This window comes from Silene latifolia, chromosome 2 (assembly GCF_048544455.1).
Source record: "Silene latifolia isolate original U9 population chromosome 2, ASM4854445v1, whole genome shotgun sequence".
In the NCBI taxonomy this organism is placed as follows: Eukaryota; Viridiplantae; Streptophyta; class Magnoliopsida; order Caryophyllales; family Caryophyllaceae; genus Silene; species Silene latifolia.
In genome coordinates, this window is record NC_133527.1 from 130,327,558 (window position 1) to 130,347,189 (window position 19,632).

Consider the following 19,632-nt stretch of genomic DNA (forward strand, 5'->3'; position numbering starts at 1 on the left):
TACTCATAACTAAGTCGTGTTAGTCTAGTGGTAGCCGGGCTAAACCTTGAAGCTTGCAGAAACGCAGGAGTTGAGAGGTCCCGGGTTCGACTACCAGCTGGGGCGATGATCACACTTGTCTACTGCAGCCTCCAAAGGGGGTGGCTTATATGGTCCATGTAGTGGTGCGGGAATGCATGGGCCCGGGGTTGCAGTGGCTTATATGATACTCAGCGCGCCTCAGCTCCAAATTGTTTCACTTGCTACTTTTCTGATTCTGTTTTGGGGACGTCTTCAACTACTGTTCTCCGTGCAAGATCGTCCTTTTTCGCCTCTACAAGAGCTCTTCTGCTAGCTATGCGACATGCTCGTACTGCGGGTTACAGCTATGTTACTTATCAGGTTACTTGTCGAAAACTATCTTCCGTTCTGGCAAACTCTCTGCCAGTGCCAATTACTGTGCGGAATTCTTTTCGAGAAATCCGTACTTTGTTTGTTCTTTATCCTTTGTGGTCCGTAAGTCTGGCCACAGGCTAAAAACTTATATGTATCTGTGTTTGTTGTTTAATATCAATGGTTTATTGTTGTCAAAAAAAATTAACACAAATTCTTACTTTAGACGGACATTATCCATCTAAAGTTGTAAACGGTAGTGTCCCTCTTACAAAGTGAGAGTGGACAGTGCAAGTGAGTGGGAAATGGATACCTCACTCGCCCTCCCACTTGCATTTTGTAAAATTAAACCAATCCCATATTGCATTTTAAGAAACCGAATGAAGTTGATAGCCAGAATACCAGACGCCTTAAACTAAAGGTAGAATGCAGAAGTTAAAGGCAGTGAATGATGAGGTCCTTACCTGTAAAGTTATGTAATTTGGGTCCTTAACCGGAGATATTTTAATAGTTTGGGTCTTGTCTTTGTGTTAACCCATAATGAGATGAATTAAAGTGTTAATACTTTCAATTCAATTAATAAAAGCAATATCTAAGTACAATTAGCCTTTAATCTTAATGGAAAGCGGGTCACTTTACAATTTGACCCTTTGGCCACAACCAAGAGAGGTAAAAATTAGGTTTCTAGTCCTAGTCCCGAAGTTGTCAACGAATGTGCTATTCCTAGTGTGGTGGAGAATTACTCATGCAGGATCAATAAGTTGCCTGATGAATGTTCTACGTCTGACCCTCTTGGCAAAGAACGGAAGGGAAAGAAACCCTTGTTGTCCCAGACGGAGCCTGATGACTGTGTTCCTTGTAGTTCACCCGATGTGCCTATGGATTCTGAGAGTAGTAGTGTGACCGAGCCGTGCGAGGCCTTGAATGATTCAGCTGTCTATATTTCATCCTCCTCAGATAGCTCACATCCATCTCAATTTCACTTCACTCACAAGAAGAGACCTCACAATAGATTACATCTATCATCTGAAAATTACGCAAATTTAGCACATGGCAAAAAATTGGGATTCTACCACCCAAGGTCCATGTCTTACTTGCGGATCCGTACCCTCACCTCTAAAACTATCCAGACGGGAACTCCCCAGGAAGAAATTTCAGGGACAGCAGAAGTTCCTAGCACTTCTCCTTTGCAGGAGAACCTTTTTCAGCCAATTAATGTCAAGCTCTCCGAAGGTGTTGAGTTGGTTCAAGAGGAGGTAATCATCCAGGTAGATATGGAGTCCCATGAAGATAAAGTGGTTCACGAGGAAGCTGTTTTACAAATTGCTAAAAAGAAGCGGGTATCATCGGATTTGGTTCACGTCAGCAAGATTTCTGCGGTTCAATTCCAATTTGTTGCGCTCAGGGATAACACGAACAATAAGAATAAGAGTTGTCGACGTAAGGTGGCTTATTCCTACCGTCGAAGACATGTGACCCAAGCTAGTATTCATACGAAGAAAAGATCTTCGGTCTCGGTCGACTTTTCTCTATGTCTTTACAGGTACACCAAGGAAATTGCAGCAGCTATGAGGGCTAAAAGGAAGGGGACGGATCTTTTCCACTTTGACGAATTTTATCATCCTCCCTGCAAGAAGCGTCGTCTTACCTTTTCTGTTTTATACTCACGTAATGTTAGTTCGGTTTGTTGGTTTTCCAGTAGTCTAGAGAACTCCGGTATCCCGGGGTTTGTACTGTAACATACTTTCTTTTATTTAATATCAGTTTACTATTGTCGAAAAAAAAAATCGAAGTACAAAACAGAAATCTTATTGGCTAAGCTGAATGAAAAAGTTGTAGACCAAAACTGATTTCACATACATACAAGTATGGACATAGTGATTGACGACCATCTCGTGGGAACACACAAGGCCGATATGTTAAATAGCGCTAAATTGTGTATCATGCAGGTTCATATCTTTCTTTCACTAAGATTCTGATGACGTTCATGTCTTCTAAAAATATTGCATCACTTTTTTGTTCGAACAATGTAATTACCGCATTTGCCGTTGTAGACCATGTAGTACTTCACAATTACTATAGAAATCTATGCGTTAGGGGCAGAGTGGATTCAAACCTATTTAGGATTAAATTTAACAATTATACAAACAAAAAATCTTCTTTTAGTTCAAAATTTTGTAGAACCGGTATCTGATCTATATAACAAAAAATCTTGTTTTGGCTCAAAATTTTGTAGAACTGGTATCTGGTCCAAAATTTTGGTTAAAAGATTCGAGTAGAGACATAAAATGTGTATTTTTAATAAAAATATTTTTTGTACCAGAAACTTAATGATTTTATTTTATATATTTTCTTAAATTGATTTTAATGAATTTTTATTGTTACGTAGTTAATAATATTAGTTGTTTGTTTTACTAGGAGTAAGTATGTATCAAGTCATTCATTCTCGAATAAGTAAAATTATAGCAATAATGGAAATTTTAGCAAATTATAGTTTATAATATTATACCAATTTTATTTAACTTTTAATTAAAATATTATAATTTTGAGTTTAATGGAAAGCTTATAGTTGCTTAAAAGATAAATGAGAAGATATTAGTTTAATGAAATAAAGATTCATTTATTTCTTTATTTTAGTGAATGCATTTTCGAAGAAAACCATTTGAGAATACTTATTCTCTTAGTATATAGGAGATTTGTCTAATTATGTGCTTACACCTGGCAAACGGTTCAACCAGATTGGGTTGATTTGTGTCGAGTAAGTTCAGGTTTGCAAAAATTCGGGTCAGATTGGACTGGGTCGAGTCATTTATGGTTCGGGTCAAGGTTATTATCAAGATATTTGTGGATAATAATCCATTTTCATCAATAAACATTTGGGTCGGGTCATATAAGGTCGGGTGAATTCGGCTATCTGATCTGGTACAAGTCAGGTCATGCAGGGGCGAGGCCACTATGACTTGTGGTGTAGCAGCCGCTACACTGAAAGCGAAAAATTCGGTTAGAATTTCGTGATTTGCTACACCAATATTTACCGCTTTCACACTAATTATCTATACACTTTACCTTGAGTATATATTTTGCTACACCGAAATCAAAGTCCTGGACTCGCCTCTGAGGTCATACAAGTCATGCAGACCGGTCAATTTTGTCAGGTTTACATATACTCGTCCAATGAGTGTTCCCTCAATAATCCGGACCCGAACCCAAGACCAAAGGAGCCACGCAATTTAGTCCTACATTTTTGGTTTGGTTCACGGTCCACTTAGGTATTTGGTTCAGTCACTCAGTGTTGGACCAAAATGAATCGACTCCAGCCCGAATATTGAACCAATCTTACAATGTAACTGAAAACTTTAAACTTGTACAGTTATGAAATATTTCGTTATATTCCCTCCATTTAACTCTAAATGATACTTATACTTTTTTGTACGCTATTCATTAGTAAGAAAAATCTTCTCATTTCCTCCCAATATATTCATGTGAGATCTTGTTTTATTTGTCTTTTAGAGTACATTAAAAGTATCAAACTTTTATAATTTTAAAAAATGTGTAACTAAAAATATTTACAAAATAAAACTAGCATTGGTAAACGTGAAAAAATGATAAATACTATTTGGAGTTGAATAGAGGAAGTATCTCCTAATCTTATATAATATTTTAATGTTATATGCGAAAATCTGGTAACTAAATATCAGACTTTAGAGAACAAATACTTCCACAGTTCCATTGATGAAAACAATTAGTTACCCCCCAAGCAAGTGGGGTAGGTAGGGTAAAAACTTAGACAGAACATCTCAAAATGCAATACGTAAAGAAGGCAGTGGAATACAGAGAGTATATTTTGGTCCATATGATCTTGCCTTGTCTAGGCAACACATATCGTGGATCTAGATCGAACAATAGTTATAGGTAGTAATCGGGTCATTCGGGTCTGTAACAAGTCGGGTCATATCGAATTCGGGCAGTGTCTAGAGCTGTTAACAGGCCTATCTTAGCTTGAGCTCGGGTTCGGCTCGGATTCGGCTCGAATTTTTTAGCTCGAGCTCGGACCCAGCTTGAAGCTTGTTGAGCCTAAAAAATAAAGGCCTAAGGTCGAATCGGGCCCTACTCAGACAAACATAGCTGCTGCAATGTATACGCTTGAACTTGGGCCTCCGGAGCCATGGGTAATGGATACAGAAGCAACCTCGCATATGACGTCGGATCAAGGTAACCTCAGCTCTCGTCTTTTGTTAATTCGAGCATTAATAATTGTAACACCCGCGAATTTCCCAGTTTTAGCATTTATAATTTAATTAACCGTTCTATTGTTTTATTTATATTTAAAGTATTTAATTTAATTAATTTCGTTTTAAACATAAATTTTATAAAAGTTACATTTGTACAAGCTTGTTTATATAGAAATAAATATATTCAGTCGGAGAGTAATAATAGTGAGAATAATAATAATATTTTCGTCTTAAGTTATACACACATTTCCGTCTAGCAAAGATCGTCGCATTTCTCTTATAAAGCTTTTTCAATTCGGACCAACCCGATTACGACAACACATCACTCTCACACACCCTCTTACACTCTACTTTTAAATAATTTTATTATTATTATTATTATTATTATTATTGTCTTTGTCATTACACGGTGTCCCTACCCCATTTCTTTTTCCCCTTCTTTTCGTGTTACCAGCAAAACAACACCAACACCTTCACAGTATCAACAACATCAACCCCTCCATTAAACCCGACATCCAACCTCAGATCCCGCCTCCATTCTCAACCAAATCCGATAAATTTTACACCAATAACTTCCCCATCTCATCCTCTTTCTTTATATGTAAGAAAGGGCCAAGCTTTGATCCTATTTCAATTCAAATAAACTTACTAAGGATTCGGATTTTGGGTTAATTTCTTCTTTTTTGGGTTTAAGATCATCCTTGGGCGATTCCTTGGACTTTCAGAGATCAAAAACAGGTAACGGTGATAGGTTACTCGACAAAATGTCGAAATTCCGTCTTATATGTCGATTTATATGCTCTTGTTTGATAAAATTTGATTCTTTATGCTTTTCTCATTTGTATGATAATCTCCGTCTCAAAATAATGTTGAATTAGGCTGTTTTTTATGCGCCCTTAGCTATGTTTCCATTACTCGGTTGGTTGATGTTGAAGTGGGCGTCACCTTTCTGCATTTCGTACTGATAATATGAAGTATGCACGCCTTGAGTATCATATTTCCATGGCTGGAAAGCAAATTACTTTTGTTTAAGGTTATTTAGGAGCTGCCTCTGTATAGGCGCATACTTCTTATAGTAAGTCCTCCTATTTTAGTGATAATTTATCATGTCAATATAGGTATAATCCAGTCTTGTAGATGAAAGATAAAAGTCTCGGTTTATGTGGTCTTCGGGACTGTTTTTGAGCGTGCTTTATACATGAGAATTTCCGTCTTAATCTTGTCTCAAATGTTGTCTTAGTATGTACTCTTTTATGCGAGCACGATCATTGTTTTCTTTCAGTTTGACAAGTGAAGATCAGTATGACTTAAGCTCAAGGTACTGTAAGAGTCTAAGACCCTACTGAAATGGTTCAATGTGCTTTAGTTTTGCCTTCCGTGTACATAGCTCCAATAAATGCACAAATGCTCTCAATTTTACTCCTGTTATGCCGCCCTTCCTTTTTATTCATTATTTGGATCTTTTGTTATGTTTACACTTTACAGCCTTTCTTTTTGAAAAATTATGGCTGCAAAGATTATTGAACCATTACACTGTGTGTGCAAGTAGTACCTTTTAAATCATGAGAAAACATGTGGTTGCAAAGAGAACTGGACTATTTTGAGTCACTGTGTGCAGGTTACTCATTGACTGCATAATGCTATTGTGGGACTGTTTTTGCGTCTTTTTTGGGACGATTTCTCGCTGTTTTGGGGATGTTTGTCATGGCGGCCACGTGATTGTTTTGGATAGTCGAAATGGCGGTTGTGTGTGGACTGTTTTGGTTTTATTTCCGGTCGCTCTTTCCGTGTGTTCGTATTGGGGTTGAATTTTGGTCAATTGAGTTAGCTTTACCATTTACTGCCAATCTTTGTGTATATTAGCTTCTTGCATGCTGAGCTGGGCTAAGTTTCGGGACGGATAAAATGGTGCTTTTCGGGACTATTCTTGGGGCGTAAGTGTGACTGATGTGGGACGGTTGTCTATGCATTTTTGGGACTGTTTTAATGTGTTTGAACAGGCGGTTTTATGGGCTGTTGTTGGGAAGAATAGGGGTTCATTGGAGGGGCAGCTAGACAGATGGAGTAGCGTTCACAATTGTTAGCAGTTGAGACTCGAGAAGTTTGTTTGTTTAAATTATATGTAACCAGTTAATGTCGTCGTGCTTCATTCTTACTTGCCTTTGTATTGCATATTAATCTTTTATTTGTCATGGTTTGGATTCTGTTGTGTACTCCGAAAATAATTTATTCATTACCATTTTAACGTAGCAATGCATAATGTGCATCATATTGTTCCACGACTCTATGAATCGAACGTGAATACTGTGGTGTCAAAAAGGTATTACTAAACTCGAATTTGAAATGATGAGTGTATTCAAGATTGGCGAAAATGGCACCATTATCAGCTTAGGGGAGTATTAAATGCTTCATATCATATTCTAACGTCATTCCTTTTAAATGGATGCACCTTATATTTTATTTGATTGGCATGTATATTCATGAAAAGAAATGCTTATCGATATAATACAAGTATGAAAGATTATTATAAATACTTACTTGTAGTGGGTCGTATTCTTATGATAATGCCTTTATGCTATACCGTATTGCATGACTTATCTTTACGCCTCTTTCGGACTGTCCTGCCGATTGTGGGTTTAGCTCATATCTTCCGCCTCTTTCGACCGTCTCCTGCCGATTGTGGGTTCTCGATTTCCGATCTGTCTTCGAGTCTTGGATGCGGACTGTTCGCCGCATGTCGAATCGGGGACCGTTCGCCCGAGAGTCCGGCGATTTAGACTAGACTAGGACCGAGTCTTGGGAGTACCATTGTCGTCCTACCAGGGGAATTATATTTTGATATATGAGTAGTAAAGGTCTTGCTTGGTTATAGATATTGGTATTTGTCTTTCAAGGTAAGAGTTATGCCTTGTGTTGTTTGTCTTGGTCCTATCGGATACTAGGGGTGAGCTATAAGCCCTCTAGTTGTGATATGATCGTCGGGATTGATGTTCCCATCCGTTCTTATGGTGAGATGCAAGCCATAAGTATGAATGTGACATTAGTAGCCACGTCCCGTGCAATGTTTGCTAAGTGGTTTTCCAAATAATGGCTGCGGTTTCTATTCTTGTAATTTGCATTGGTTGATCTCTTACTTATCTGTTTCACATGATTCGTATTCCAATCTCATTTCTATGTTGTATTTCCTTGAAATGCGTGCTTTTGTATAAATGACCGTATTCTTGTCTTTCATATTATTTAATTGTCTCACATGATCAGTTGAATCTTTATTATGCTAATGTTGGTCTATCTTGTTCCATCTCAATTATTTGCCATGTTTACATATAAACTTGACATTCTTACCTTTTGTATGCATCTTATATGACTTACCTGTTTTAGTTCTTTGTTATGTTCGTTTTGACATTTTGTGGTGGGAGAACCTTGAGTTACTCCCCACGATCGTGCGTTCATGTTTACATGAATGACAGGTATTAGTTGGTGCATTCGTGGGGTGAAGACATGTGTGAGCTAGCGAGCACTTTGGCCTTTTAGTCGGTTTATTAGGATTGTTTAGACTCCCCTTTTATTGTATTGTCATTCGAGGGATATCTTTTCCCTCACCTTGACTATCACGTTTGTATAATTTAAACTTTATTTCCGCATTCTTTATTTATGTTTTAGATTTTGGTGAACCCGCGCTTTAAATTTTAAAAGTTTTAAAAATTCCTTAAAATTCCGCATTTTATTAGTTATATTTTCCGCTTTATCGCGGGGTGTCACAATAATGGTATAGTTGTCAGAAATGGTCATTTTATTCCAATAAAAGGTTACGGTCACGCTACCTTACCAAAACCACACCCCCCGTTTGTCCTCAAAAACGTCCTTTATTCTCCCCAATTAGTCAAAAATCTACTTTCCATAAGAAAGTTCACTACCGATAATATGGTCACTGTTGAATTTGACCCTTTTCGTTATTGTGTGAAGGATGTGCGGACGGGGACACGTCTCATGAGGTGTGCGAGTCGGGGCGACCATTGTCCTATTTTCACGGCCAAGTCCGTTGCATCATCGTCCAATTTTGCTACCTTAGCGTCGTCTCTTTGGTATGACCGCTTGGGTCATCCCGGAGTTCCTGTTTTGTCGAGTCTAAGGAATAATTGTAACACCCCCTCATAGCAAGGTGCCTTACCAGGACCACCCTACCATGAGAATGTGTTACCATCTCGGTTGCCCGAGGTTAGTACATATCAAAAGCGTCTGAACTGAGCACATTTATTAAAATAATGTAATTAACAAAGTTTACAACATCCAAAACCAAATACTGTCTAATGAAATACAACTCCGAAGTCTTAATAATAAAAGAGACTCGCTAAGACTCCGACGGTGATGCTATGACTCATGGTGACAAATCTCCCAAGATGATCCCCAAGCTCTCACTAGCAAAACCTGTCAAGCCTGCTCACCATCCCCGAATGGATCACCGCAGATTCCACAAACAACAACGGGGTCAGTATTATGCAACAAACAAGACAAATAAATGCAATACTCGTTTGATCATCGTCTACTCCCAATCACCCTGGCTCACATAGTAACCGACTACACACTAAAGTGTGTAGCCCTGCCAGATTACCCATCGCAACAGGTAATCCTCGCCGCCAGTGGGTGACCGCAGCCGATCCCACCTAGTCCAGCTCCTCAATGAGCGACAAACAATCCCTGTCCCTTAATGTGCACATCCCCTCCCGTGGCGGGTTCCACGGAGGGCGAACTAGGGTGTGAAGCCACTCCCGCAAGTGACTCCACCACAATCACAATCACATGACATCACTGCCATCTCAATCCCCTCATACCAACAATGTCACAACAATCTCCACATTACGATGATCAATAGACAACGATAAATACAATAACATGTCAGGTAAAGCACAGCAACTGAGTAGGGAAACCCTACCTTAGCAATCACAAAGCAGAAGCAACACGGACAATCAAAAAGGCTCCTCTACGAAGTCTTCTCCTATACAAAGATCATACAACACAATTACACTTTGAACAATTCCCAACATCCCCTTCCACATAAATGTATAACAACCCAAAAAGATGCAACAAATACAAAGGTAGAACTTACCAACAGTGCAACAAAACCTTATACGCAAGAGTTACGCAAGTATCCACACAAAGATGCTACGAAATGCTCAAGGAAAGGATTAGGGGATGATTTGGATGTGATTAGGGTAACGTAGAAGTGATAACGCTTGAAAACGATATTAGAAAACCGACGCGAAAATATAAAATAACCTAATCATACCCTAATCAAACCGTCAAAATATGACTTCGCCAGACCGGACACTCGGTCGAGTGTGACGACACTCGGCCGAGTGGTCTACACTCGGTCGAGTATTCACTATACTCGGCCGAGTGTTCCTCGGCAGAACCGAAATAACTCTCACAAAGAGCACTACTCGGCCGAGTAGGCTCTACTCGGTCGAGTAGGCTCCAAAGGAAATCCGTAGTGTTACAATCTTTCCCCCTAAAAAGAACTTCGTCCCGAAGTTCACACTCAACTACACACAAACACAACACCACGACACAAGACTCTAACAAACACATGAAACAACTCCAAGGAACTACACAAGCATCACAACAAGTTACCCCAAACACATCTCCCGACACGAATCAAACAAGGCAAAGAGAACACAAAACACTATCGCGACCATCTCCTACCCCCCTAAAAAAAAACAACGGTTACGTCCCCGTAACCAAACATACCTGATCAAAAAGGTTAGGAAAACGCTCTCGCATAGCTTCCTCAGGTTCCCATGTGGCTTCCTCCACGTTATGATTAGACCAAAGAACCTTGAGTAAAACCGTCTCACCATTCCGGGTCTTACGAACTTTGCGATCAAGAATTTCCTTAGGAATTTCGGCATAGGACAAGGATTCATCCAACTCGATGTTCTCCATCTCAAGGATATGCGACGGGTCGCTCACATACTTCCGGAGTTGAGATATGTGAAAAACATTGTGCACTCTATCCAAAGCTGGTGGTAGAGCTAACCTGTAGGCTACCTCGCCAACACGGTCCAAAATCTCATAAGGACCTATAAACTTTTGACTTAGCTTACCCTTCTTCCCAAACCTCATAACACCTCGCATAGGTGACACTTTCAAAAGAACTTTGTCACCTACCGAAAACTCAATGTCCGAGCGGTGTAAATCGGCGTAGCTCTTTTGACGATCTTGAGCTGCTCTCATCCTTTGTCGAATCAACTGGATTTGCTCCACCATATCTTGAACCAGTTGTGGTCCTAAAACCACTGCCTCGGAACTATCATCCCAACAAACTGGACTCCGACATTTCCGGCCATACAAAGCTTCAAAAGGTGCCATCCCAATGCTTGTATGATAACTATTATTATATGAAAACTCGATCAAATCAAGTCTGTCTTCCCAACTACCTCCAAAGTCCATAACACATGCCCTTAGCATGTCTTCCAAGGTCTTGATGGTCCGTTCGTCCGACGACCATCGGTTGCGGATGAAAAGTCGTGCTCATCTTCAGCGTTGTGCCCATCAACTCTTGCGCTTGCCAAAACTTGGATATGAACCTCGCATCACGATCGAAAACGATATCCTTCGGTATACCATGTAACCGAACCACATGTCTTCTGTAGCCCAATGCCAATTGCATCTTAGACCAAGTATCTTTCATTGGAACAAAATGAGCTGACTTGGTTAACCGATCCACAATCACCCAAATCATGTTGTTACCTTGTTGTGACCTCGGTAACCCCACAATAAAGTCCATAGAGATCGACTCCCATTTCCACTCGGGCACTTTGTCGGGACCGAATCTTACCTTGAGGTCTCCTTTGCTCACCTTTGACCCTCCGGGCAAGTCAAACATCTAGCCACAAACTCAGCTACCTCCCTCTTCATGTTCGGCCACCAAAAAGTCTTCTTAAGGTCTCTGTAAAGCTTGTCACCACCCGGGTGAACCGAATAAGGAGTGCAATGAGCCTCGGACAAGATCATTCTCCTTAACTCTGCATCGTCAGGAACACACCATCTCCCATCAAATCTAACACTCCCATCTGGATGTATTGAGAACCTAGATGCTGCTCCGCTCTCCACCGTTGACTTCCACTCCTGAATCTTCGGATCGAGCTCTTGCTTACTCTTGATGTTCTCATACAATTCTGGCTCAATTGTCAAATCCCCGATGGTATTCCCTTCTCGAATCATAAAGATCCCCAAACTAGACATCTCGTCTCTCAACTTCAAAAGGACATAGGCGTGCATAGCGAATGAACGCTCTTCCTACTCAAAGCATCTGCAACAACATTAGCTTTACCCTCATGATAGATAATGTCCATATCATAGTCTCCAATCAACTCCATCCACCGTCTCTCGCATGTTCGGCTCCTTCGGTGTAGATATACTTTAAACTCTTGTGATCGAAAAACACCTTAAAAGTTGCGCCATAAAGGTAGTGCCTCCAAATCTTAAGAGCAAACACAACCGCTCCCGGCTCCGGATCATGAGTAGGATAATTCTCCTCATATTGCTTCAATCGCCTCGAAGCATAAGCTATCACTTTCCTCCCCGCATCAAGACACAACCCAAACCGTTCTTTGAAGCGTCGGTATAAACCTCAAAGTTCTCACAACCCTCAGGCAAGGCTAGGATAGGAGCTGTGGTCAAACGTTCTTTTAAGGTCTGAAACGCCGTTTCACAACTCTCATCCCAAACAAATCTGACTTCTTTCCTCATCAAGGATGTCATAGGCCGTGCTATGGTAGAGAAATCCTTCACAAATCTCCGGTAGTAGCCGGCAAGGCCTAAGAAACTCCGAATCTCCGCCACATTCTTCGGCGATTCCCACTTGGTAACGGCCTCAATTTTACTAGGATCCACAGATACCCCCTTCTTGGATATTACATGGCCTAGGAAAGCCACTTCCTCTAACCAGAACTCGCACTTGGATAACTTGGCATAGAGCTGATTTTCCCTCAAAGTCTGCAAAACTATCCTCAAGTGCTCTTCGTGTTCCTCCTTAGACTTGGAATATACTAGGATATCGTCGATGAAAACGACCACAAACCTATCCAAAAACGGTGTGAAGATCCGGTTCATCAAATCCATAAAAGCTGCTGGCGCATTGGTCAACCCAAAAGGCATCACTACATACTCGTAATGACCATAACGAGATCGGAACGCTGTTTTAGGAATATCTTCGTCTGCTATCCTCAGCTGATGATACCCCGACCTGAGATCAATCTTAGAGAACACACCAGCTCCACTAAGCTGATCGAACAAATCATCAATCCTCGGCAACGGATACTTGTTCTTTACTGTAACCCGATTGAGCTCTCTGTAGTCAATGCACAATCTCATACTCCCATCCTTCTTCTTTACAAAAAGAACTGGAGCTCCCCACGGTGACACGCTAGGCCTGATATAACCCTTGTCTAACAACTCATGTAACTGCTTCTTCAACTCAGCCAACTCCTTAGGTGCCATACGATAAGGTGCTTTAGATATAGGACCCGTTCCCGGTTTAAGCTCCACGCTGAAATCAATATCCCTCTTGGGAGGCAAACTCGGTATCTCCTCAGGGAATACATCTTCAAATTCCTTCACCACGGAAATCTCAGAAGCTATCGGTGGCTCTACCCGATGATCTCTCACATGACAAAGGATTAAGGGACACTTCTTCCTTAAACATGACTTTAAAGTCATAACTGCTATAAACCTACACTTAGGCTTTACCACAAACCCTCTATAGGACACTTTAACACCCTTGGGACTCTTTAAAGACACTCTCTTCTGTCTACAATCTATCCTGGCATCATACCTACCCAGCCAGTCCATCCCAACAATTACCTCAAACCCATCCTTAGGAAACTCTAACAGGTTTACCGGTAAATCTACCCCTCCAATCACCATAGGTATACCCTCATATAACTTGAGACACGACACAGACTCCCCGAAGGTATGAACACATCATCTTTTACAACCTCAAACTTGCCCAAACCCATAGACACCTGCGTGACTCTTAGACACAAACGAATGTGTAGCCCCTAATCAAACAAAACAAAAGACGGTACATTATTAACAAGAAAGGTACCGGTAACTACATGAGCATCATCCTGTGCTTCCCGCTTATCCATCATGAAGAGCTTTCCACTATTCTTCCGTCCTCCACCCCGAATCAAGCATTGGAGGTACTTGGCTTAGCTGCCGAATCTGGGTGACACCGTTATTCGACGCCGATAAGATCCACCACCACCGCGGTTGTAACCGCCCTGGTTACCCTGTCCACCTCTGTTGCCCCATGAACCTCCCGGTCGGCTACTAGCAAAACTCTGAGTCGGCCCCTGAGAGAAATTTCCTGATCGAGCTCCTGAACCATTGCCGGGCTTGTAGCTCGTGCATTCCCGCCTTTTGTGGCCTACACCACCACAGTTGAAGCACGTAAGGTTGGTGTTGTCACTTACAGCCCGACCCCCATTCTTTCCCCAGCCACGAGAACCTCCAGAGAAACCGGCTCCACCAGAAAAAGCCTTAGCATTGTTGAAATTCCCTTTCTTGTTTGTGGGCTGACTGTTGTTTCCACCATCACCTGCCTTTCTCTTTTCTGTAGCAGACCTCTCCTCGATCTCTCTTGAGAGATCCACCATTCTCTCAGCTTGACCCGCTCTCAGATACACCTCCTTGAGGTCAGTAGCAACCCCAGCCTGCATACGACTCACGATCTTAGCAGACAAGCCCCTCTCAAATCGGAGAGCCAAACCCTTTTGCCCGAGCTGCAAATCTTCCACATAACGAGATAGCTCCACAAATCGATGATAGTAATCAGTAACTGTCATCTCTTCAGACATAGTGAAAGATTCAAAGTCGGATCTCATCTTGTGTCGGATATGCTCCGGCACAAATCGCTCTCTCATAGCGCTCTTCAACCTGGACCACGGAATAGCCCCTTCCTCCTGGTAGTAAGCTCTAGCATCCTCCTTGACGTTCTGCCACCAAACTGCCGCTTCTCCCCTTAGGTAGTACACAACCTGTTCAACAACCATATCCTCGGGGCACTTAACCATTTCCATGAGAGCTTCAATCTCACGGTGCCACTTCTCGAGCGACTTTGGTTCACCTACCCCGTCATATGTGGGAGGGTGGAAACGAGCAATGTTGATGCTAAGTCAGGGTTGCATCAATCGGCTTCTCTTTCCCCTTTCCCACATTTTTGAGAGCTTCAAGGAGAGCCTCTTGTTGCTCAATCATGCGAGCAATCTCATCAAGAGTCATCTCCGAAGCTTGGATCTCGCGGAGTTCTTTTGGGCGGCATTTTGAGCTGATAAGAAAGAAAGAAACGTAAACACATGCTCAAAATTTAACACCCCTCCGCCGAAAGAACACTCGGCCGAGTATAAATAACACTCGGTCGAGTAAAGATCACTCGGTCGAGTATCCTCTCAGATGCTCGGTCGAGTGTCGACTCCAGAGACAAATATCAAAACACAAAAAGAAGCACTCGGTCGAGTATAGCAACACTCGGCCGAGTGGACCATACTCGGTCGAGTGTACTCCCATGCTCGGTCGAGTTATCATAAACGATGCGATTGCTACTTTCCTTCAAACAACACTCGGTCGAGTTCCCTTATGCTCGGCCGAGTACTCAATACTCGGTCGAGTGCCTATCATGCTCGGCCGAGTAACACTATTTACAAAGTTATTACTTTACGATTCTTCTATCATACTCAGTATTCTCATAACAAAACGTAAGAAGGCAAAAACCGTGTTATAAACATACCAACATGCAATGCATATATCAAAACTTTACGCCATATTATAAACATATCAACATCTCATTTGCACATACGCTAAATCCAACGTTGAAATCACAACCGTCTCATCAATTACTTCTCCCATCACAACAGTTAAGAATCTCATCACACATATATACAATTATCGACTTTTACTAACATGCATCTTCACATACGGACACATACAAGGCTTAGTCCTCCTCACACTTTCCCCAAGTTACCGGCTCGAGTTAGTAAGGGCCATTATGCGACTCCGGGACGTCTCCCGAGTCTTTGCGGTAGCTCCAAACTACTCTCCCCGGGTTCATTTTATTTAGACTCCCTAGGTTCATTAATTCCTTTTGTTTAGGTGCCGGAATCTTCGGCTCTGATACCACTTTGTAACACCCCCTCATAGCAAGGTGCCTTACCAGGACCACCCTACCATGAGAATGTGTTACCATCTCGGTTGCCCGAGGTTAGTACATATCAAAAGCGTCTGAACTGAGCACATTTATTAAAATAATGTAATTAACAAAGTTTACAACATCCAAAACCAAATACTGTCTAATGAAATACAACTCCGAAGTCTTAATAATAAAAGAGACTCGCTAAGACTCCGACGGTGATGCTATGACTCATGGTGACAAATCTCCCAAGATGATCCCCAAGCTCTCACTAGCAAAACCTGTCAAGCCTGCTCACCATCCCCGAATGGATCACCGCAGATTCCACAAACAACAACGGGGTCAGTATTATGCAACAAACAAGACAAATAAATGCAATACTCGTTTGATCATCGTCTACTCCCAATCACCCTGGCTCACATAGTAACCGACTACACACTAAAGTGTGTAGCCCTGCCAGATTACCCATCGCAACAGGTAATCCTCGCCGCCGGTGGGTGACCGCAGCCGATCCCACCTAGTCCAGCTCCTCAACGAGCGACAATAATCCCCTGTCCCTTAATGTGCACATCCCCTCCCGTGGCGGGTTCCACGGAGGGCGAACTAGGTGTGAAGCCACTCCCGCAAGTGACTCCACCACAATCACAATCACATGACATCACTGCCATCTCAATCCCCTCATACCAACAATGTCACAACAATCTCCACATTACGATGATCAATAGACAACGATAAATACAATAACATGTCGTAAAGCACAAAGAATCGAGTAGGGAAACCCTACCTTAGCAATCACAAAGAGAAGCAACACGGACAATCAAAAAGGCTCCTCTACGAAGTCTTCTCCTATACAAAGATCATACAACACAATTACACTTTGAACAATTCCCAACATCCCCTTCCACATAAATGTATAACAACCCAAAAAGATGCAACAAATACAAAGGTAGAACTTACCAACAGTGCAACAAAACCTTATACGCAAGAGTTACGCAAGTATCCACACAAAGATGCTACGAAATGCTCAAGGAAAGGATTAGGGGATGATTTGGATGTGATTAGGGTAACGTAGAAGTGATAACGCTTGAAAACGATATTAGAAAACGACGCGAAAATATAAAATAACCTAATCATACCCTAATCAAACCGTCAAAATATGACTTCGCCAGACCGGACACTCGGTCGAGTGTGACGACACTCGGCCGAGTGGTCTACACTCGGTCGAGTATTCACTATACTCGGCCGAGTGTTCCTCGGCAGAACCGAAATAACTCTCACAAAGAGCACTACTCGGCCGAGTAGGCTCTACTCGGTCGAGTAGGCTCCAAAGGAAATCCGTAGTGTTACAATAATAATTTCATTGATTTTAATTTGAATTCTAGCAAATCATTTTGTCAATCTTTGACGAGTTAGGAAAGATAAACACCTAAGAGGGGGAGGGGGTGAATTAGGTGTACCTTTTTAAAAAATTTATCCTTAACTTAGTTAAATGATTAACTTAAGTAAAGAATCTTGAAGTACTAGACTTGAGAAACTTAATAAAATGTAAGTTCACAAGATGGTACAACAGTTTTATGTCACAGTATAGGTGACTGTAACACAGAACTTGACTAGGTACAAGCGAGAAATAGCAAAGTGAAAGAACGTAAAAGTAAATGAACAAACAAACGACATTTTTAAAAATTGGTTCAGCCTCTACTCCGAGACCTACTTCCAACAGTTATTTTATTGCTTGTTTAGAAATTTACTCAAACTTAATAAACCCCTTACAATGAAAATAACTCGTCAACCTACTCCGGTTGCACTCAAACTTAAAGCTACTCCACTTCAAGAGTTTATATGTTCTATCTCAAGGTGTTTACAAAATCTTTGAATCTCAAGAGTTCACTAAATGAACATGGAGATCGCAATTAAGATCTAACACGAGAATCATGGAACAAACTCATTATGTCACAGTACAGCAAACTGATACTTGGAGGTTTACAGCTTTTTCGAAAACAAATGAAGATTTTAAAAATCAGAAAAACGTTTGACAAACACTTGAAGAACAAAGCTTTAAATGCACAAATGATTTGCAATATTTTACAATAAATGCTTTGAAAAGTCTTGAGAAATAAATGAGACTAAGACACTCTATTTATAATGGATTTGATCTCAAGTATGTACAACTTAGGGAAATTAAATCCAATATAAAATTAGTAGCCTTTGAGTGATGGTAAGTGTTAGACTTTAGGCTTTGGGCTTAAGTTATTGAAGAAATCAGAAAACTTAAGCTAAAACACTCAACATGTGACCTTTTACAAAAATGACAAAAAACTTTTCTAGCTTTAAAAATTTGACAAGTTCAACTTACCGTTTATGTAAAAGGTGGTTGCACAAATCTAGAGGCTTATTCAAGTGGATTTGTGACTCAAAATTTCAGATTTGTTTTCAAGCTTTTGAAGATTCAAATGCTAAGGTTTGAAATTTGTAAAGTTTTAACACTTAAAACATTTCGGTTGAAAACGTCCTCCATACAGTAGTATCAGAAACCACAGTACAACGTACTGTTGCATGGTTTTGCCATAACTAGACTTGAATGAGAATGTTACACTTACTCTTACATTTTTTTCGACTAGGGCTAGGATAATATCATTGTCTTGGCTTTCTTGATTATCTTGATCATCTTGAGCCATCATTGAAAGTCCATTTGGTTGCTTCAATCACTAAGCATTTTCAACTAAAAGCAAACAATCAAATAACAAGGGGACTTGGCATCATCAACTCAATGTGTTCTAACAAATTCCCCCTTTGATGATGACAACTCCAAACATGTGTAATATTCCCCCCTTAGCCCATGGTTAGTCGGTCTTTGATCATTTCAACATATACATAATTTATAAACATGATCAAGGTATTCGAAGGGTGCAACATGCTTGGCTAAAGTAAAACATCTAATCATGGTAGCTAATAAGACATAATTACGGTGAACGTTAGCCTAAGAGTTAAGAGATCACACATAAGCATGGTTTGAACTACTTTCCCCTCTTGACATCATCAAGGGAGGATAAAACATGTTTAAGGATAGCTAAACATTTCAAAACACACGCAAATAAGTTCAAGCATAAAAAAGAACATCCAAGATTTGCAAAATAAGTTCTTAAAGCAAAGAGCCGAAAAGCTTAAGGATTAAGAGGGTTAGAAAGGCAACTTCAAAGTTACGGGAATGGCTTCTTCCTGTCAAGACGTTCAAATATATCCTCGTTCATGGTACGAAGATCAGCCATCTCATCCCGTAGCTTGGCATTTTCCTTGATCAAGTGATTAACCAGCCCCATAAGTTGATCTAACTTACTAATCACAACCCCCAGATCAACAGTAGCTTGGACATTGGCATCACCTTTACCCTGATTTTTCTTTATCAGTTTCCATTTTGGATCTCCATGTTCATTCGGGAAAGGAGGTCCGGAGTCATCTCATCACTTAGCTTCTCAACAGCGGGGCTCCCTTTCAACACTAAACCTTCCTTTTCAAAAATTAAAGAAAGCCATATCCCATAAGGAACCACTATGTTCTTATCATAGTTCCCGTCTTGAAATTCTGCGGCTATCTCATTAATGTGATGGAACATGAGACGAGGAAGGTTAATGAGAATGTGTTTGACAATACGGTGGATGAGGAGCATGTCAAGGAGAGAACATCTCCCTCGACTGTTGTTGCTAGGGACAAGGTTCCTAAAGACCAGATTGAAGATAAACTGGATTGGGGTAGATCGAGAGTTCAAGGGCATAGATATTTGTAGGACCATGTTCATCATAAGGTCTAAGAATTTTCATAACCTCGGTAGATGTGACTTCCTCA

At 40.9% G+C, this 19,632-nt stretch overlaps 1 long non-coding RNA gene across 1 annotated transcript; it reads left to right on the forward strand.

The window, feature by feature from the left end:
• Positions 1-5,284: 5,284 nt before the first annotated feature.
• Positions 5,285-8,275, forward strand: LOC141630304 (uncharacterized). The gene is made up of 2 exons (XR_012537471.1): positions 5,285-5,342; positions 8,072-8,275. It is a non-coding gene; the product is annotated as an uncharacterized LOC141630304 (long non-coding RNA).
• Positions 8,276-19,632: the final 11,357 nt, after the last annotated feature.